Source organism: Pseudophryne corroboree, chromosome 7 (assembly GCF_028390025.1).
Source record: "Pseudophryne corroboree isolate aPseCor3 chromosome 7, aPseCor3.hap2, whole genome shotgun sequence".
Classification (NCBI taxonomy): Eukaryota; Metazoa; Chordata; class Amphibia; order Anura; family Myobatrachidae; genus Pseudophryne; species Pseudophryne corroboree.
Window position 1 is genome coordinate 401,357,968 of NC_086450.1, and position 22,134 is coordinate 401,380,101.

General features: G+C 45.7%; 1 long non-coding RNA gene across 1 annotated transcript in view; it reads right to left on the reverse strand.

Moving 5' to 3' along the window:
• The window catches only part of LOC134943784 (uncharacterized), a 50,457-nt gene extending 30,404 nt beyond the window's left edge, over nucleotides 1–20,053 (reverse strand). The window contains exons 1-2 of the long non-coding RNA XR_010181750.1: nucleotides 20,039–20,053; nucleotides 9,241–9,309 (exon numbers count right to left, since the gene is read on the reverse strand). This is a non-coding gene — a long non-coding RNA (uncharacterized LOC134943784). The remainder of the gene's footprint in view (nucleotides 1–9,240; nucleotides 9,310–20,038) is intronic.
• Nucleotides 20,054–22,134: the final 2,081 nt, after the last annotated feature.

Sequence of the window (22,134 nt, forward strand, 5' to 3'; positions counted from 1 at the left end):
ATATTTTTGCCTATAGAGCATTTAAAAGATGCATTTCTATATATGCGTGATGCACAGCGGAATATTTGCCGACTGGCATCAAGTCTAAGTGCGTTGTCCATTTCTACCAGTAGAGGGTTATGGACACGTCAGTGGTCAGGTGATGCGTATTCCAAACGGCACTTGGAAGTATTGCCTTATTAAGGGGAGGAGTTATTTGGGGTCGGTCTTTCAGACCTGGTGGCCACGGCAACAGCTGGGAAATCCACGTTTGTACCCCAGGTCGCCTCTCAACATGAGAAGACGCCGTATTATCAGGCGCAGTCTTTTCGTGGACAAGGGGCAAAAGGTTCCTCATTTCTGCCCCGTGACAGAGGGAGAGGAAAAAGGCTGCAGAAATCAGCCAGTTCCCAGGAACAGAAACCCTCTCCCGCCTCTGCCAAGCCCTCAGTATGACGCTGGGGCTTTACAAGCAGAATCAGGCACGGTGGGGGGCCCGTCTCAATGAATTTCAGCGCGCAGTGGGCTCACTCGCAAGTAGACCCCTGGATCCTTCAGGTGATATCTCAGGGGTACAAATTAGAATTCGAGACGTCTCCCCCTCGCTGTTTCCTAAAGTCGGCTTTACCGATGTCTCCTTCTGACACGGAGACAGTTTTGGAAGCCATTCACAAGCTGTATTCCCAGCAGGTGATAATCAAGGTACCCCTCCTGCAACAGGGAACGGGGTATTATTCCACACTGTTGTGGTACCGAAGCCAGACGGCTCGGTGAGACCGATTATAAATCTAAAATCTTTGAACACTTACATACAGAGGTTCAAATTCAAGATTGAGTCACTCAGAGCAGTGATTGCGAACCTGGAAGAAGGGGACTACATGATGTCTCGGGACATCAAGGATGCTTACCTTCATGTCAAAATTTACCCTTCTCACCAAGGGTACCTCAGGTTTATGGTACAGAACTGTCACTATCAGTTCAGACGCTGCCGTATGGATGGTCCATGGCACCCCGGGTCTTTACCAAGGTAATGGCCGAAATGATGATATTCCTTCGAAGGAAGGGAATTTTAGTTATCCCTTACTTGGACGATTCCCTGATAAGGGTAAGATCCAGGGAACAGTTGGAGGTCGGTGTAGCACTATCTCAGGTAGTGTTGCGGCAGCACGATTGGATTCTCAATATTCCAAAATCGCAGCTGGTTCCGACGACTTGTCTTCTGTTCCTAGGGATGATCCTGGACACAGTCCAGAAAAAGGTGTTTCTCCCGGAGGAGAAAGCCAGGGAGTTATCTGAGCTAGTCAGGAACCTCCTAAAACCGAGCCAAGTCTCAGTGCATCAATGCACAAGGGTTCTGGGTAAAAATGGTGGCTTCCTACGAAGCAATCCCATTCGGCAGATTCCACGCAAGAACTTTCCAGTGGGACCTGCTGGACAAATGGTCCGGGTCGCATCTTCAGATGCATCAGCGGATAACCCTGTCACCAAGGACAAGGGTATCCCTCCTGTGATGGTTGCAGAGTGCTCATCTTCTAGAGGGCCGCAGATTCGGCATTCAGGACTGGGTCCTGGTGACCACGGATGCCAGCCTGCGAGGCTGGGGAGCAGTCACACAGGGAAGGAATATCCAGGGCTTATGGTCAAGCCTGGAGACATCACTTCACATAAATATCCTGAAGCTAAGGGCCATTTACAATGCTCTAAGCTTAGAAAGACCTCTGCTTCAAGGTCAGCCGGTGTTGATCCAGTCGGACAACATCACGGCAGTCACCCACGTAAACAGACAGGGTGGCACAAGAAGCAGGAGGGCAATGGCAGAAGCTGCAAGGATTCTTCGCTGGGCGGAAAATCATATGATAGCACTGTCAGCAGTATTCATTCCGGGAGTGGACAACTGGGAAGCAGATTTCCTCAGCACGACCTCCACCCGGGAGAGTGGGGACTTCACCCAGAAGTCTTCCACATGATTATAAACCGTTGGGAAAAACTCGACAGGTATTGCGCCAGGTCAAGGGACCCTCAGGCAATAGCTGTAGACGCTCTGGTAACACCGTGGGTGTACCAGTCAGTGTATGTGTTCCCTCTTCTGCCTCTCATACCCAAGGTACTGAGATTGATAAGATGGAGAGGAGTAAGCACTATATTCGTGGCTCCGGATTGGCCAAGAAGGACTTGGTAACCGGAACTTCAAGAGATGCTCACGGAGGATCCGTGGCCTCTACCTCTAAGAAGGGACCTGCTCCAGCAAGGACCCTGTCTGTTCCAAGACTTACCGCGGCTGCGTTTGACGGCATGGCGGTTGAACGCCGGATCCTGAAGGAAAAAAGGCATTCCGGATGAAGTCATCCCTATCCTGATCAAAGCCAGGAAGGATGTAACCGCAAAACATTATCACCGCATTTGGCGAAAATATGTTGCGTGGTGCGAGGCCAGTAAGGCCCGACGGAGGAAATTCAACTGGGTCGATTCCTACATTTCCTGCAAACAGGAGTGTCTATGGGCCTGAAATTGGGGTCCATTAAGGTTCACATTTCGGCTCTGTAAATTTTTTTCCAAAAAGAACTAGCTTCAGTCCCTGAAGTTCAGACGTTTGTAAAAGGGGTACTGCATATACAGCCTCCTTTTGTGCCTCCAGTGGCACCTTGGGATCTCAATGTAGTTTTTGGGTTCCAAAAGTCACATTGGTTTGAACCACTTAAATCTGTGGAGTTAAAATATCTCACATGGAAAGTGGTCATGCTGTTGGCCCTGGCCTGGGCCAGGCGCGTGTCAGAATTGGCGGCTTTATCCTGTAAAAGCTCTTATCTGATTTTCCATTCGGACAGGGCGGAATTGAGGACTCGTCCTCAGTTTCTCCCTAAGGTGGTTTCAGCGTTCACCTGAACCAACCTATTGTGGTGCCTGCGGCTACTAGGGACTTGGAGGACTCCAAGTTGCTAGACGTTGTCAGGGCCCTGAAAATATATGTTTCCAGGACGGCTGGAGTTAGGAAATCTGACTCGCTGTTTATCCTGTATGCACCCAACAAGCTGGGTGCTCCTGCTTCTAAGCAGACTATTGCTCGTTGGATTTGTAGTACAATTCAGCTTGCACATTCTGTGGCAGGCCTGCCACAGCCAAAAATCTGTAAATGCCCACTCCACAAGGAAGGTGGGCTCATCTTGGGCGGCTGCCCGAGGGGTCTCGGCTTTACAACTTTGCCGAGCAGCTACTTGGTCAGGAGCAAATACGTTTGTAAAATTCTACAAAATTGATACCCTGGCTGAGGAGGACCTGGAGTTCTCTCATTTGGTGCTGCAGAGTCATCCGCACTCTCCCGCCCGTTTGGGAGCTTTGGTATAATCCCCATGGTCCTTACGGAGTCCCCAGCATCCACTTAGGACGTTAGAGAAAATAAGAATTTACTTACCGATAATTCTATTTCTCGTAGTCCGTAGTGGATGCTGGGCGCCCATCCCAAGTGCGGATTGTCTGCAATACTGGTACATAGTTATTGTTACCAAAAAATTCGGGTTATTGCTGTAGTGAGCCATCTTTTCTAGAGGCTCCTCTGTTATCATGCTGTTAACTGGGTTCAGATCACAAGTTGTACAGTGTGATTGGTGTGGCTGGTATGAGTCTTACCCGGGATTCAAAATCCTTCCTTATTGTGTACGCTCGTCCGGGCACAGTATCCTAACTGAGGCTTGGAGGAGGGTCATAGGGGGAGGAGCCAGTGCACACCAGATAGTCCTAAAGCTTTCTTTAGATGTGCCCAGTCTCCTGCGGAGCCGCTATTCCCCGTGGTCCTTACGGAGTCCCCAGCATCCACTACGGACTACGAGAAATAGAATTATCGGTAAGTAAATTCTTATTTTTACAGCTGAGTTCTCTGTGCAATCACAAGGGCAGCATCTTACTTGGGTCATAGAGCATAGCTATCACAAATGGAAGTGCAAAGACAGCTTCTGCGCGGTGACTGTGGCTTGTCAAACATGACCTACTGTATTTTATATTTGGATAGCGTTACCCCTTGCAATCTTCCTACACATAGCAGCTTTATAGCCATTGAAACAAGTCAACACACCCACTGTCAGGATTCTTGTGCAGGGAGGTTTTTTAAAGACAGTTATTCTTTCAACATGTACTAAATATTATAATCAGTCAAATGACAGCTGTTCTGTTTTTCTCAGTTAGATCCTAGTTAATTTTAGAAAAGAACAGGACAAGGTTTGAGTTATTTAGAGCTTGTGCATCATCTGATTTAAGCGTTAGCAAGATGTCACTGCGTTAAATGCAAAGTGATCAGAGAACACATGTCATCTATCTCTTTCTTGACGGTGTCCAGATGGAACATCTGCTTCTGTAGAAGCCCAGTGCTGACCAGGTCCAGCACAGGCTCTCCATAGTATTACCGTGAGAGTTGCACTTACTGTGCACTCGATACAGAAAAAAAATACTTGCTGTGTCATTCCTTGCATATAAAATAATTTTTAAAACAATTTCAGAATGTGGTGTTTTGGTCTTCCATCGAGTCTCCAACTTACCATAGTTCTCTGTTTTAGTCACACTTACTGACTTTTCAGTAGTCCCTCTTGGGAGATCTCAGTATGGGAAGACTAGGCGAGTCGAGAGGTATGGGGGCCATAGAGCTATGAATGACATCATCATTGCCTTGTTGTACAATGCCACAATGTGCAGTGTCATGCACCAGGGGCGGGGCCACAGTTATGCAATTCACAGCCATAAATTATGTCATCAAGACCCTAGACTGCCAACTTCTTTGGGTAAGTAGGCTGTATAAGCAAGGATGATGACTTTCTTGGGAGTCTGGGAGAACACAACAAAATTGGGAAGCGTTATTGTTTGATGTTACTCCTCTATTGATCTCTTTCAGACTGTGGATGGAAGAAACCTAAATATATATCACAATGTTTGTAACCTGCAAATACTGAAGCAGTATTTCATGCTGGGGTGCAGCCTCAGTATACTAGCAGAGCCCTGTTAGCGTACACATGTACAGTAAATAGAACAAAGTACTGTAGAGGGCACTCACCCTTTCCTGCAGTACCAAAAATCCAGGAATTTATTAGTTACATGCCACCAGTGTTACAGAAATGTCTGACGTTTCGGTCCCATCGTGAGCCTTAGTAAAGGCTAGTAAGACCTCGCAACCACACACATTTAAAGTCCTGGAATTGGGGGGGATCAGGATATTGCAACCATCCATTGCAGATGTATGGGGCCTCTACCCAGTACAGCAGGTCTGACAGCTCCAGCAGTATCTTCCGGGTCTGGTGGTCAGCTGATGAGGACTTCCAGTGGATCCTTCGGCGCTTATAGTGGTGAGTATCGCTAACCTCTAACCACATTGGTATATCTATAATTGGTGCACGGTGTTTGGGGCCCACACCGCACACCCTGCACCCATAATAATAATGTCCTCTCCACGCTGGCCGGTGCTGCAGAGCAGCAGAAAATCAATGAGAAAAATCTGGTCTGAAGATCGACAGTGTATAGGTCGACAATGTTTAGGTCGACCCCTATAGGTCGACAGTCAGTAGGTCGACAGGGTCAGAAGGTCGACATGTTCTAGGTCGACAGGTCAAAAGATCGACACGAGTTTTTCACGTTTTCCTTTTACTTTTTCATACTTAACGATCCACGTGGACTACGATTGGAATGGTAATCTGTGCCGAGCGAAGTGGCAGTGGAGCGAGGCACATGTACGGGGACACGGTGCACTAATTGAGGTTCCCGGTCACTCTACGAAGAAAATGACACAAAAAAAATAAAAAACTCATGTCGACCTTTTGACCTGTCGACCTAGAACATGTCGACCTGCTGACCCTGTCGACCTAGTGACTGTCGACCTATAGCGGTCGACCTAAACATTGTCGACCTAGACACTGTCGATCTAAAGATCCACACCCGAAAATGGCACACGCCCATTTCCCTGGTGCACATGCGCAATAACGAAGTCAGCATGAACGTGACATGCGGGTCTATTTACTAAGCTTTGGATGGAGATAAAGTGGACGAAGATAAAGTATCAGCCAATCAGCTCCTAACTGCCTTGTCACAGGCTGGGTTTGTAAAATGACAGTTAGGAGCTGGTTGGCTGGTGCGTTATTTCTGTCCACTTTATCTCCATCCAAGGCTTAGTAAATAGACCCCATGGGCGCTTCTGTTCCTGGAGACCAGTGCTGCCAGATAGGAAGGACCGCACGGAGCCTGCACACAAGCCCTCTCATTTCTCAAACAGCCAACGCTTAACCATAACCCTCCCCCTGGTGCCGAACCTGCCCACCCATAGCCTAACCTTAATCTTCCCCTCCCACAGCCGTACCTTCACCCTCCACTGCCAGTCCATGCAGAATGTCAGCGTTTCACATGTCAATAATTAACATGCCAACATACTGCACATACCGGCATGTTCACTGTCAGTATATGAACAATGTAAATGGAATTTATAAGCTCATTTGAAATATGTTTTGTCAGACTATATGGCTAAAGCAACTTACTAGTATCAAACAGCAATTAAAATGTTTAACAGTTTGAACTTTCTGTACATTGTAGCAGTGGTTTCACTTATCTTACATACAGGAAAAGTGAAATGTTCTCTGAAATCTGGCATTATTGATTATTGTAATATGAGAGAGGCATGATGTGCCAAAACTCTGGAGGATGAACCAGTGGGCTTCAGGAATTTCTGGATTGTGTAAAAGATCTTAGGTAATTGTGCTCCGTCTGTCTGTACTCCCACCTCTACACCAACTGCATGAGAAACACATTACTTACACCTACTTCATTTCTACTTTATTAATAGTAAGAACATTTTCAATTAATAAATCAATTGATACTTTTTGCTGGTTTAATATAAACTAAGATAAAGAAATACAGGCAACCAGTGTCACTGTCAGGGGTGTAGTGAGGGTGGCTCCGGTGGAGCGCAAGCTCCGGGTGCTGGAAAAGTTAGAGGGTGCACCACCGCCTGCTCACCCCCTCCTTCTGCCCGCTATACCACACTGACTCGGACTCTGAGACTAGGTAGGAGCAGGGCAGATCAGAGTAGTCAGCAGGAGACACTGACTGCCGACACATGCCGGAGCTCTGTCGCCCTCCTTATCTGTCTCACTGTCTACTTGTAGCTGTACAGCAGGGTTACTTCTGTCCTGCTACACCGCTCTCTGCCCCGCCTACTGCAGCACCTCTTTCTGCCCCGGCTACTGCAGCACTTCTCTTTGTCCTAGCTATTGCAGCATCTTTCTCTGTTCCAGCTGCTGCAGCACCTTTTTCTGCCCCAGGTGCTGCAGCACCTATCTCTGCCCCGGCTACTGCAGCACCTCTTTCTGCCTTGGGTGCTGCAGCACCCGTCTCTGCCCCAGGCTGCTGCTGTAGCTCCTCTCTCTGCATAAGAAGCTGCAGAGTAACATTTATAAGCGGCTCTACTATGGCATAACCTCCCCTATATTTTTGATGCGCTCCTTTGGCGCGCACTGTCCCTGTTTGGATTTTGGATTTTTCAATATTTTTTCTTTTCAAATGTAACATGCCCCCAATTCAGTACAGGGGAGAGGGCGCCGAAAACATACCCTTGCTTCGGGCACCATGGCACCTAGCTACGCCTCTGGTCACTGTTATAGTTTTGGATGTGTAACTAGCCACAAACGTATACAGCAGTATAGTATTTACCAAATCATATTGTGAGTCTGGGCTTAATTTATAGTAGTACGGTAATGCACAGTCACAGGAAGGAAGCGGCTGTTCATTACCGTACAACGAATATGCTATTCGTACAATGAATTCTGCAGAAGACGTCTGTAGGAAAAAGAGTCCTCCTGCCTGCATATGGCTTCCAAGTGCTGCAACCGAAGACACATCACCAGATAGTTACAGCCCTCAGCCCTAGCTGACCCAGAATGAGCGGCGGGTCACAGCCCACCCCTTTCCCCCTCATTTTTTGGTAATGCTGGTCAGCTCTGCCCACCTTCCTCTTACAAATTCCAGCAACCTGTCAGTCAGGCTGCAGCTTGAGGCACCGAGTATGAATATGCATGTGCAGAACAGTCATACTTATGCGCAGTCTCCCCACTATCAGAGATGTACATACACCATCATGGGGTTCCAGGGCAACTAACTTGTGGGGGCCCCTACCAATAAATTTACCTACAGATGGAGCCCTGCTCATCTATCCCTTTAATAGGATTAAGGTGCTGTTGGACTTAATCCCCTGCTGTAATGACTTAATCCCCCGCTGTATTGTTCTCTCTGTATTGTATTGCAGCTGAGAACAATAGATGAAAGGCTTATGCTAATAAACCTTGGAGCACCATGGCGTAGCAGAGAAGGCTAGATGAGCGAGGCTCCATCTGTATAAGATATGCTGACGATGATATTAAAAAGTAGAATGGGTAAATACCCCCAGCACCACAAATGTATTAAACAACACTGTAGTGCCCCCAATTCACATTATGCCACACAGAAAACACAGTTCACATACGCCAGAGTACCCCAACATTGGGGGCCCCTGGGTGATCGCTCCGGTTGTCCTATTGTTAATCCTACTCTGTCTATTACAGAAGAGACCTGCCCAGGATATCTAGTGCTGGAGATGGTAGAGGATTGGAGGGTGGGGGGGAGTCAGGCATTTATTACTTTAGAAGTGCAACAACACCAGGAATAGAACTGAGGTCAGATTGTTCTGCCACTTATTTCAGGTGCCGCAACTGCATCCTGGCACATACCAGTCTTGCCAAATTGAACCTGTCACCATCATGTGACTACACCAGTCATGTGATACATCATGTGGGCTATAGGTAATTGGAGGCATTGGGGTAACAGACTGGGGGCATGTGTGCTACAGGCTGGTGAGAATGGGAGGCACAGACGAGTTTATTTGTTTGCTTTTTTGGGAGGTTGGATAAGGCATTGTAGTGCCACTAAGCATAACAGGATTGGAGTGGGCGGGAATGGGTGGTGGTGTGGACAAGGGGAGTTACAGTGGTGGCCCACCGTCAGAGGTGTTCCAGGTAAATTTCTTTACGGTTAGTCTATCATCTACATCATCATACTGTATGTAATGACAAATCTATTGTTTGAGCCTGACAACAAAAACTACAGAGATAACAGCTGCTAACATTTCAACAACAAAAATGGTAAATGGTAGATTTTCATACTAAATTATACAGAAATGTAAGTATATAATAATTATTCTACTAATACACAGTTTAAAAGTGGACCTATAAAATCCAAATTTGTGCTTTACAAAAACAAACATACTGTATGCAAACTGCACTGTCCACCGCCAGCCAATGCTACTCATCACAGAACGTTGTACTTGACCAGGAGCTGGAAAACATTGTTTGTGGTTTAAATGCTACACGTAAGAAAAGTCGCATTTAAAAAAAATAAAAAAATAAACACTTTATGACTGTCATAACTGATATGGATAGTAAAACCACAGCAATAAATCATTGCTATAGTCACCAATCAATCTTTAGACACAGCTACTGTAAACAACAATGCCCGAGGACACGGTGGAGAAAGGGCAGAGAGAAATGAGAAAAGGATGAGTGAAGACACAGACAACTGAGACAAATAGGAGATGAGAATATTAGGTTGGAAGATACAAAGATGAGAATTATGAAAAGAGACAAGCAGAATATAAATAGTGTTTGAGATGAGCAAATTGATTTCTGTTTATTAAGTAAAAAAGCTGTTTAACTTGTCGGTGTTACGTATTTATTTAGAGATGTTCTCCCCATACGAAGAAGTGGCCCTGCTGCTTACACTCACATACACACACATACACACACAAACACACACACACACACACACACACACACACACACACACACACACACACACACACACACACACATATTTATATTTCTCTTACGTCCTAGGAGATACTGGGAATCCATTTAGTACCATGGGGTATAGATGGGTCCACTAGGAGCCATGGGCACTATAGAAGTTTGATAGTGTGTGCTGGCTCCTCCCTCTATGCCCCTCCTACCAGACTCAGTTTACAAAATGTGCCCGGATGAGCCGATCATGTTTGTGGAAGCTCCTGAAGAGTTTTCTACATTTATTTTTAAAGTTTGTTATTTTCAGGCAGGACTGGATGGCACCAGCCTGCCTGCTTCGTGGGACTTAGGGGGGAATGGCCCAACCCCACTAATGGTTAATGGTCCCGTTCCCCGCTGACAGAATGCTAGCTCCTGAGGGAACTATTCGCAAGCCCCACCACAGCGAGCATACATTCCCGCAGCACGCCTCCACCCCTAACAAAGCCAGAAGAATGAAGAGTGGTGAGTACTGAGCCAGCGTCCCGGTTAGCGGGTCGCTGGCCATTATGGCGGCATGAGGGTAAGGAGACGCATGGCTTCTACACGGGGCGGACTGAGTCTCCTTACTAAGTACACTGTAGTGTACACAGTACCCAGACTGGCGCTACAGCCATGAAAGGGGAAGGAGAGTGAGGAATCTTACTTTAATATTAAGGAAAAATCCTCAGCCACTTTTCCTGTGTCAAAGGAACTAAATACCATGTTTGAAGAATCGTCGGTTAATCCAGATAAGAAATTTCAAATTCCTAGGAATTATTTTGCTCCTGCAATATATACAAGTCTCTGCGAACTTTGTGGTGGAAGCCATAAAAGAAATAGGTTTGCTTAATGCACGCACTACAGCTATGGCAGTGTTGGCACACAGAGGATTATGGCTACATCAGTGAACTGCTGACATGGATTCCAGGAAAGGAGTGGAAGGCCTGCCTTTCACAGGAGAGGCCTTATTTGGAGATGAACCCAACAAATGGATCTCCCGCGCTACTGCAGGTAAGTCCACATACCTACCTTCTGTAGCTCTTCCAGCTAGGAAGGCCTGCTCAGGACCCAATCTGCAGTCCTTTCGGACTGCCAAGTTTAGGGACAATACCAGAGGTTCTTCTACCACTGCCAGGGGTGCTAGAGGTAAACCAAGCAAACCAGCGACTGCTGGATCACAGGAACAGGGCTCAGGCCCTGCTTCCTCAAAACCTTCCACATGATGGTAGACCGCAATGCCTGGATGACAGGAGGGTGGGAGCCCGGCTAAAATAGACCTTATATCCCAGGACTACAGACTGGAGTTCCAGTAGCTCCCACCTCACAGATTCTTCAAATCAGGCTTACCAGTTTCACAAGAGGCGAGAGTAAACTTACACGACGCCATTCAAAAACTGTTACAGACCCAGGTCATTATTCAAGTTCCACCTCATCTACACAACACGGGTTACTATTCCAGCTTGTTTGTAGTACCAAAATCGGACGGTGCGGTAAGACCGGTCTGAGCCTCAAGTCATTGAACCCGTACTTACAAGTGTTCAAATTCAAGATGGAGTCATTGAGAGCGGTAATCTCAGGTCTGGAGGAGGCGGAATTCATAGCGTCTTTGGATGTCAAGGATGCATACCTTCACATTCCGATCTGGCCGCCTCATCAGGCTTATCTACAGTTTGCACTGCAGGACTGCCACCACCAGTTTCAGGCCCTGCTATTTGGTCTCTCCACAGCACCGAGTGATGGCAGAGATGATGATGTTGCTCCGCAGACAGGGAGTGAACATAGTTCCGTACTTCGACAATCTTCTGATAAAGACACCGCCCAGGGAACAGCTGTTGGAGAACATTGCCCTCTCAACCACACTACTCCTGGATCATTGGTGGATTCTGAACCTGCCAAAATCTCACCTAGAACCAACGCAGATGCTTCAGTTACTGGGAATGATACTGGACACAGAGTCTCAGAAGCTATTCCTTACCTTGGAAAAGGCTATGGTAATCCAGTTGATGGTTCAGGCCATCTTGAAGCCAACCCGAATCTCAGTGCATCTCTGCATATGCCTTCTGGGGAAAATGGTGGCTTCTTACGAAGCAATTCAGTATGGAAGGTTTCATGCGAGGCCCTTCCAGCTGGATCTGTTGGACAAATGGTCTGGATCGCATCTTCACATGCACCAGAGGATTCATCTGTCACCGAAAGCCAGGATCTCCTTCCTGTGATGGCTACAGACTTTTCACCTAGTGAAGGGTCGGAGGTTCGGGATACAGAATTGGATTCTGCTAACCACAGACGCAAGCCTTAGAGGTTGGGGAGCAGTCTCCCAGGGGGTGCAGTTTCAGGGAAGATGGTCGAGTCATGAAGTTGTCCTTCCAATAAATATCCTGGAACTCAGGGATATCTACAACGCCCTTCTGCAGGCCTCATCTCTTCTTCAGAACTAGGACATTCAGGTCCAGTCGGACAATATGACGTCGGTGACGTACATAAACCGACAGGGTGGAATGAAAAGCAGAGCCGCAATGTCAGAGGTGTCAAGAATCCTCCTCTTGGTGGAAAAACACGCAGTGGTGTTGTTGGCGATCTTCATTCCGGGCGTAAGTACTGGGAAGCAGTCTTCCTCAGCAGACACAATCTGCACATGGGGAAATGGGGTCTCCAGAGGTGTTCCGGTGGTTAACACGTCAGTGGGGATATCCACAAATCGACATGATGGCCTCTCGACTCAACAAGAAGCTCAAGCTGTCAGGAATCTGCATTCTCCGTCACATCACTACTGTGGAACTACAGGTTCCAGCAGTTCAGTCCAGTTCCAGTTTTCAGTCTACTGCAGTCTGGAGTACACAGTGCTTCAGCTAACTCACAGCTGATCTGAACACCCAATCCAGCGGGGTGTGTTCTCACAGAGATGCAACATCCAATCATCACAGACCAAGGGGTATAAACTCCAGTTCCTGGCTCAGTCTCATCGCCTTGGACAATGCATCACATCCTTTGAACAGGCGTCTCCTGTCTTCAGTCCTCTGTCTGCAGAGATTCCGCAGTGTATTGGACCTGTGGAACTACAGGTTCCAGCAGTTCCATTCCAGTTCTGTTTCCAGTTCCAGTTCCAGTCTGCAATCCCCTGTTTCCAGCGATCTCCTATTTCTGGCATTTCCAAGTTGATTCCCTGTTCCAGTGTTCCTGTGGAACTACAAGTACCAGCATCCATTCCAGCTTTCCTACGAGTCACATTCGGTGTACAAGTTCTCCTGGTTCCTGTGTTCCTGTTTCCAATGGTTTCCTTGTTGTCATTCTTCAGTCTTCAGTTTGCCACAACAACTTGCAGTAAGAGACTTTCTTCAGGTGTTCTTCCATTACTCAGCCTGTCCACCTGATTACCAGCATCTAGCATTGTGCATTGCATTCAGCACTTAACAACTTGCTGTGTTAGAACTGTCTCCTGCTAGGGCCTTGCTTGGCTTAAAGACGTGTGCTTCTTCAGAGACTGTGTGCTTTGATTGCTACATGTTATATATCGGAGTTTTGTTTGCTGCATCTGATTTCATTATTGCCTTATCATTTATATCAAGTTACAAGTTCATCTTCATTGCTCATTTGTTACCAGTGACTTTTGAAATATTCATTTATCGGATTAAGTTATTATTCATTGTTCCTGTCATCCGTTATCCCTGTGTGATAATAAATATCAAGGGCACATGCGCGGACCTTTTCGTCAGTCTCCCCGTTTCCTCTATCACTCCTACACTGACCCCCTAGTGCCCCCTCTGGGGACAGACAAAGTTACAGAATCCTGACACAAGCGGTATTGTTCCAGGTCGAGGGACCCACAGGCAGTAGCAGTAGATGCCCTGACAACTCCGTGGGTTTACCAGCTGGTGTACTTGTTTCCTCCCATTCCTCTGATCCCAAGAATTCTAAAAAGAATAAAAAGGGAAAAGGTTCAAGCAATCCTCATTGCTCAGGACTGGCCACGAAGGGCCTGGTATGCGGATCTTCTCGAGATGCTGATCAAAAATCCGTGGCCTCGAGAGGATCTTCTGCAGTAACATAGAAACATAGAATTTGACAAGAACCACTTGGCCCATCTAGTCTGCCCCTTTTTTTATCCTTTAGGCAATCTCACCTCTTTTTGAACCTTAATTCTTTGTAAGGATATTCATATGCCTATCCCAAGCATGTTTAAATTGCTCTACAGTCTTAGCCTCTACCACCTCTGATGGGAGGCTATTCCACTTATACACTACCCTTTCTGTGAAGTAATTTTCCTTAAATTTCCCCTAAACCTCCCCTCCTCCAGTCTCAGTGTATGTCCTCGAGTTCTAATACTTCTCTTCCTTTGAATAATGTTTCCCTCCTGAACTTTGTTAAGACCCTTGATATATTTGAAAGTTTCTATCATGTCCCCCCTTTCCCTTCTCTCACCCAAACTATACATGTTAAGATCTTTTAGCCTTTCCGGGTAAGTTTTGTGATGTATGCCATGCACCATTTTAATTTCCCTTCTTTGTGCACTCTCTAATGTATTTATATCCTTCTGGACATATGGTCTCCAGAACTGGACACAGTATTCCAGATGGGGCCGCACCAATGACCTATACAGTGGCATTATCACTTATTTTTTTCCTGCTACTGATTCCTCTCTCTATGCAACCAAGCATCTGACTTGCCTTTCTCATTGCTTTGTTACAGTGCTTTCCTGCCTTCAAGTCACTTGAAATAGTGACTCCTAAATCCCTTTCCTCCTCAGTAGTTTCCATTATAGTACCCTTGATACTATATTTAGCCTTTGGGTTTTTGAGACCCAAGTGCATGATTTTGCTTTTTTTTTAGAATTAAACTGTAGTTGCCATGTTCTTGACCATTTCTCAAGCCTACCTAGGTCATCAATCATTTGTTTTACCCCTCCCGGTGTGTCGACCCTGTTGCATATCTTTGTATCATCTGCAAAAAGGCATACTTTCCCTTCAATACCATTTACAATGTCACCAACTAAGATATTAAAGACAACTGGATCAAGTACAGATCCCTGGGGTACTCCACTGATAACATTTCCCTCCATAGATTGCACTCCATTTACTACAACTGTCTGTTTCCTATCCTGAAACCAGGTTCTTATCCATTTAACTGTTTTATAATCCACCCCCACGCTTTCAAGTTTATTTAGCAGTCTGCGATGTGGGACAGTGTCAAATGCCTTACTAAAGTCTAGATATGCTACATCAACAGCTCCCCCTTGATCTATTATTTTCGTCACAGAGTCAAAAAAGTCAATAAAGTTTGTTTGGCATGATCTCCCACCAGTAAATCCATGATGTTTTGGTTCCTGTAAATTGTTTAATTTAAGATATTCCACAACTCTTTATTTTAATAGTTTTTCCATTACTTTCCCTACTACTGATGTAAGGCTTACTGGTCTGTAGTTTCTTGCTCCTTCCTTGCTTCCACTTTTGTGCAGTGGAACTACATTTGCTCTTTTCCAGTCCTCTGGGATGACACCTGTATTTAGCGACTGGTTAAATAATTCTATTGAAGGTGTAACCAGCACATCTTTTAGCTCTTTGAGTTTCCTTGGGTGTATCCCATCTGGCCCCATTGATTTATCCACTTTAAGTTCTGTTAGGACCTTCTCCTCTGTAAATGTACTTTCATCTACCTTATTTTCATGAATGTCCTTGCAACTTAACTGTGGCCCCATCCCTTCTCCTTCCGTAGTAAATACTGAGCAAAAATAATTATTTAGGTGATCTGCTATTGCCTTGTCTCCCTCCACCAAATGCTCACTCTCAGTAGGGCCCGTTCATCTATCAAGACTTACCACAGCTACGTTTAACGGCATGGAAGTTGAGCGGTTGATTCTAGCCAGGAGAGGGATTCCTGACAAGGTCATCCCGACTATGATCCAAGCCAGAAAGGGGGTAACGTCTAAACATTACCATCGTATCCGGAAGAAATATGTCTCTTGGTGTGATAGCAGTCAATTTTCTGCGGTGAAATGTCATCTGGGATGTTTCCTGCTTTTTCTGCAGTTGGGAGTTGATGTGGGCCTACGCCTAGGCTCCAATAAAATTCAGATTTCGGCCATGTCTATTTTCTTTCAGAAACAATTGGCTTCTCTCCCTAAGGCCCAGACGTTCTTAAAAGGTCTTCTGCACTTACAACCTCCCTTTGTGCCTCCCACGGCACCTTGGGATCTCAATTTGGTACTGCAGTTCCTTCAATCGGACTGGTTAGAACCGTTGCAGGAGGTAGACATAAAGTACCTTACGTGGAAGACCGTCACACTGTTGGCCTTTGCTTCAGCAAGGCGTGTGTTGGAGCTGGAGGCGTTGTCTCACAAGAGCCCCTACTTAATTTTCCATGTTGTAAGGGCTTTGAAGGTCTATGTAAAGAGAACAGCTCATCACAGAAAGTCCGACTCGCTGTTTGTTATTTATGATCCCAATAAAATTGGGTGTCCTGCTTCGAAGCAGTCCATGGCACGCTGGATCTGGCTCACTATCCAGCATGCTTATTTCATGGCAGGTTTGCCTATTCCAAAATCTGTTCAAGCCCACTCTACTAGGTGGTTGGGTTCATCTTAGGCAGCTGCCCAAGGTGTCTCAGCTTTACAGCTCTGCCGAGCAGCTACTTGGTCGGGTTCGAACATGTTTGCTAAGTTTTACAAGTTCGATATTTTGGCCTCTGAGGACCTTCAGTTTGGTCAATCAGTTCTGCAGGAACCTCAGCACTCTCCCACCCGGTTTGGGAGCTTTGGCACTTCCCCATGGTACTAGAATAGATGGATTCTCAGTATCCCCTAGGACACAAGAGAAAATAGGATTTTAATTACCTACCGGTAAATCCTTTTCTCATAGTCCATAGGGGATACTGGGTGCCTGCCCAGTGCTTCGTTGTTCCTGCTATGTTACTTGGTTCAGTAATGTTGTTTGGTTCATCTGTTGCTGTCCCTGTTTGCAAGTTTGGTTAGCATGGCTTTCCTCTTGTTATGGTTGTGCTGGTTCGAATTCTCACCACTTTCCATTTATATATCCTTCTCTCAAAGTATGTCCGTCTCCTCTGGCACAGTTTCCTAGACTGAGTCTGGTAGGAGGGGCATAGAGGGAGGAGCCAGCACACACAATCAAACTTCTATAGTGCCCATGGCTCCTAGTGGACCCGTCTATACCCCATGGGACTAACTGGATTCCCAGTGTCCCCTACGGACTACGAGAAAAGGATTTACTGGCAGGTAATAAAAATCGTATTTTATATATCTATGTACAGTGTATGTGTGTGTGTGTGTGTGTATGTGTATATATATATATATATATATATATATATATAGATAGATATAGTCCCATAGGTTTCTATGGGGATTGTGAAGCTGTCCGATTTACCAAGCCTATGAGCTACAGTTTGCATAAACAACTGGGAGAGGGTTCCTCCAAAAAGGGGTGTGGTCTAAGTTAAAGAGGGTGTTGCCTCAACGGGAATCCCAATGACATCACTCCTGGGGCAGCCCAGCTCAGATGCTGGATGGCCCACAAAGACTAGTGCCTGCACTGTCGGCTCATACTCTATGACAGGAGTTGGGTGCTGCAGGAGAATTTCACACTGCCGGAGAATGTCACACTGCAGTACCCGGCTCCTGTCACTGTGGAGAAGCCGGCATTTTGGCGTCACCCCTGTTCAGGGACACTCGGGTGCGCATTGCACCCCCCTTCTGACACCACTGGGTCTAATACCTAATATTTGATAAATGTGTCCCAAAAGAGAGCCATTGTATTTGCAATGGGGCATGCCAAACCCTACACTTCACTAAACCAAGATCCAACAGCTCTCCCAGGGGGACCTGGTGGTATCACTAAGGCAAGATATACTTTACTGACAGTGATAACTACAGTAGTTCTCTGACAACTAGAGGTCACTTGTGCACTGACAGACTATACTGTCATGAATATTTGTTAAAAACATACAATGGCTGCTATCTTGTCAGAGATGTGACTGGTCAATAGCAGTGACTTGCGGTGAGGTCAATGGCTGGGGAGGCACTGGCTAGTATCCGCCGGATTTACTGCATATACAGTACCACACCTTCCCTGTGATATTTTGGAATATGGCGCACTGTGCGGCGCCATCGTCCCAAAGTTGTTACTGGGAAGATGTCGCTGCGAAGGAGGAGAGACGCACTTTTCCGTATCAAGGTAAGTATACCCATACTGAGGTAGGGAACCGGCCAAATTATGCCCCTTGCCCATGCTTGTCATTCTCTACCCAGGCTGTGCTCTGATGGGGCTCCCCTGCATATCACCCTCTGCCTCCAGGGACATGCAGCGCAAACAGTCCCCAATGCAACGCCACCCAGGGGCGTATTTAGATTTTATTTTATTTTTATTTTTATTTTTTTTGTGGGGAGGGGCAGAAATCCTTCACAGTAGAAAATAATATAATGTATAATGTCTTAAAGACATAAACGATATTTTAATAATCAATTCAGAATTAAAAACATATATAACCTAGCAAAGAATCAAACCCACGACCACAGCATTGTGAACCACCTAACCATTAGGCCAGCAAACTAGTTACAGGAAGAAGGTTTTGTTTGGAATATTAAAAGTCTATGAAAACATTTTGTTAAATAAATAGAAACATTTCACCCTTGTTGGAAATCAAAACCATGTCCTCCAGCATTCAACCTAACTGATGCCTATAGCAGATAGTTATGGTTAAAATAGAATCATAAAAATCAATGTGTTAAATAAATATATTTGCAACCCATAGTGGGGAGTGAACCTAGGACCTCTCAGTTGCTAGCCAGCATGCCTAACCACTAGACTACTGGCTCAACCACACAAACTCAATGACTTATCCATATATTACATCTATAGTAAATTGCATTCACTTGTCAGAGTCTGTGTGTACAGGGTCCGCCCCCAACAGACTGAGTGCCAGACAACCTGAAAGGAGCTGTGATGAGAGGGGTAGGGGGTGTCACCAGCCCCTGCTCTGGCAGGTTGGGTGCCTCTGCCTCGGGCTGATGTTATGTGGCCGGAGCTCATCACACTGGCCAGGGGATAAGCTGCATTGCTGCAGCTTCAACACAAAACTGTATGTACTGTGGCTGTGTTTTGGTTACAGGAGAGGGGCGCCTCGGGGAACATGCTACTCACCCACATTCAAAGCCAGATCCTCACAGACCTCCTCTCCGTGTATGGGAGCGGTGATTGGAGGAAAGGGGCATTGTCAGAATGATAGACAGCGGGGAGAGCCAGAGAGGGGCAGGGGCGTGCTCTGTATATAGGCTGAGGGGACAGCCCTGTCAATGAGGCAGAGTTAGAGCTGCCTCTTCTCCTCGTTTTTTTGAATGGGCTTTTTCTGCCGGTGGCTTGGCCCCGCCCCCCGCCTCAGCCACTTTATTATTGACAGCCAGAGGCACTGCTCCCGCTGCCTCCCATCCACAGCTGCCTGCATTTACAAAGCCTAAATGATGAGAATAATACAAAGAAGATTTATATGACAGAATATGTGTTATAAATATCTTCTTTGTATTATTTTAATCAGTATGACAGGGGAGGCACTGCCTCCCCTGCCTCCCCTGACTGCACGTCCCTGGTCAATAGTTATATGGAGATTTACAAGGACTTTTAGGAGCCTATTTAGTAATAACCCAATAATTGTTATTTATTATTACAGCTATTCATGGCAATAAGAAATAATGTATTGCTCTAATGTATTAAAAAAATACCTGAAGTGTGTTAGAAAGAAGTGATGTAATCGTTAATGAGAACACTTCACGTCTCCTTCCTCAGTGGAGAATGCCGGGCAGGGATCGGTAACTCTTGTGATCTGTAGCCCATAGGCTACAATGGCTAATGCCATCTGCAGATGGCATTACTTAACGGCCCATTGCATTTCCGAGCTTGGTTAATTCTGCAAAAAAGCAGCCTCCATATAAACGTATGGGGGCTGCTTTTGCAAGCAAAAATGGGGAATCGCAGCAGATAACCCTGCGGTCCTGTACATGCATTTGGGGGAACGCACATATTAATTGATAAATAGACCTCCTAGATTATGACTTGTGGTAAACCACATTGGCTAATGTCTCTGTTGACAAAACGAGAAGCCCTGGGCATGGTAGTACTGTAGCTGCTGCCATGGGTTGCCGCCAGTCACATAACTACATCCCGCTGCCACCGCTACATAACTGGTGTGCTACTGCAAAGCGAAACTAATGGATGATGAAAACAGGAGACTCTATGGTGATACAGTACCTCACACAGCACATTCTGTTTCATCACTGATTGGCTGTGTCTACCACTAGCAGCCAGCTGTCAGTGGCGACACGAGGGGGAGGTAACTAATTACCCAAGCTTCTTGAACGGGCCCAGGTACACATGACCAGCTCCCCCCGCCTCCCCTTTAATCTATCACCGGCAGCAGCTTCTTTCCCCAGCACAGCACCAGTCTGAGCGCAGCAGTGTGTTCCCTCCCTGAGTCCGACTTTGGCTGAGGGGCACACTGCGCCCCCCTATGTAGGTCGGGTCACGTTGCCTAAAAAGTAATTCCTGTGCTTATTTTTTTTAAAGGAAACGTGGCCACACCACCGTGATTAGGCCACGCCCCTTCATTATCAGGTTGCGGGAAAGCTCTCTACACCCCCTGCCTGCTGGACTATATACAACAGATATGGACCAAAATTAAATCAACAGAAAGCAACCCATTTAAATTTACTTCTAGATAAAGCACAGACTGTTTAATGATAACTTTTACGCAATAGCCGTTCTTGGAAATGTCAGTGGAGACACTCTGAGAGTCAGGGGTTGGTGCAAAAATCTTGTGGCACTAAAGGCTGCTGTATACTGGTTTGCTTCTGTTGCAGGTGATCCAATCCAAAACATCTCAGGCCTTGCTGGTTGTAACAGGCAGCTAGAGTACTAGCACAGCACGTGGATCTGTGTCCCCCCGTTCTGGAGAGCCACCATTCCTGTATAAGGGAAAAGAAAAGAAGAAAATATATTAAGAAATTTTCCCATGCTAATTCGTCATTTTTCTCTCGCAGTCACTGGACCAAAACTGATATGAAGTTCACAAACAATAGGCTGAGTATTTGCATATATCATGCACAGTCTCTGCTTGTTAGGAATTACTCTGCATAATTCAGCTCTATTTTAGCCCATTTAATTTAATGCATTCTGTAAGGTTTGCAGATTTGAGCGTGAAATTTAATTCCAATCTGATTTAACTGACACTGCTTTCTGCCACTCCTGTAAAAAATGATGACATAAAAAATATATACTAATGTGTATATCTGTATATTAGTCCATTATCTAGCCATGTACAAGGTTTCCATTTTTTTTTTAAATTCTGAAAGTAAATAGTATATCCCTGTATGTTGACGGTATATACTTTTGTGAACATCCCTAGTTCATTTTATGACAGAATCAGACGGAGTACAGTCCAAATCACTTTATTTCTACCTGAGGAAGGTTACACAGCACATGCAGGTTTTGCAGGTCAGGTTTTACAGGCAGTCTTTAAAGCAGCAGCTCAACATTCCAAGTTTTAATAAGTACAGATTCCAATTAGCTCCCAATGTAACCCCAGACCCCCAACCTACCGCCTGGACACTTGCTGGCATCAGGAGCAATGACCTACTGAACAAACACGTTTTTTTTAAAGGTAGCAGACAAGTTGTCATGATTAACCCAGCTGCGGCTTACAACAGACTCTGTAAAACCCAGACTGGATTTCATCTGACCCATTGCTGCTGTTCCAATCCTGCATAATCTTGCCATTCCACATTAACCTCATGTGGAATAATGCTGTCCCTGACACAATTTAATTTTGCTACGCCATATCCCCATTTTGTTGCCCTTGGGATCTTACCCTACCATAGCTATATAAACAGATAAATGTAAATAGTACAGCTCTAATTGAGCCCATAAATGAAAGCAATAATGTGGAAAGTGAGTGCATGGCTGCCTCTACACTTCAGCAGCCTTAGGCTTGGACCTTTATGTTCTCCCCATAATTCCAACCATAGTAACCACAATATAGAGAAATACAATGACACAAAATATATGTCTTCTAATAGTCCAAATATTATCAGGATAGTTACATGATTGACAGGTCCCAAAAGTGCAGGCACCATGTTAAAAAAAAAAAAACTGTTAAAAATTGTTCCGGTTCAGGCAGTGTGTTGTAAAATGATAATAACATTCATTAGGTGCAGTGTGCCACCATTACTATTAGCATTGTGAGTTGCCGCACTGTATAAAAAAAAAAACTTGTGTGTTTTTCAGGTCCAGGCATTGTGTTGTAAAATAATAATAATGTAAAGGAATATGTAAATGCATAGATAGCATAT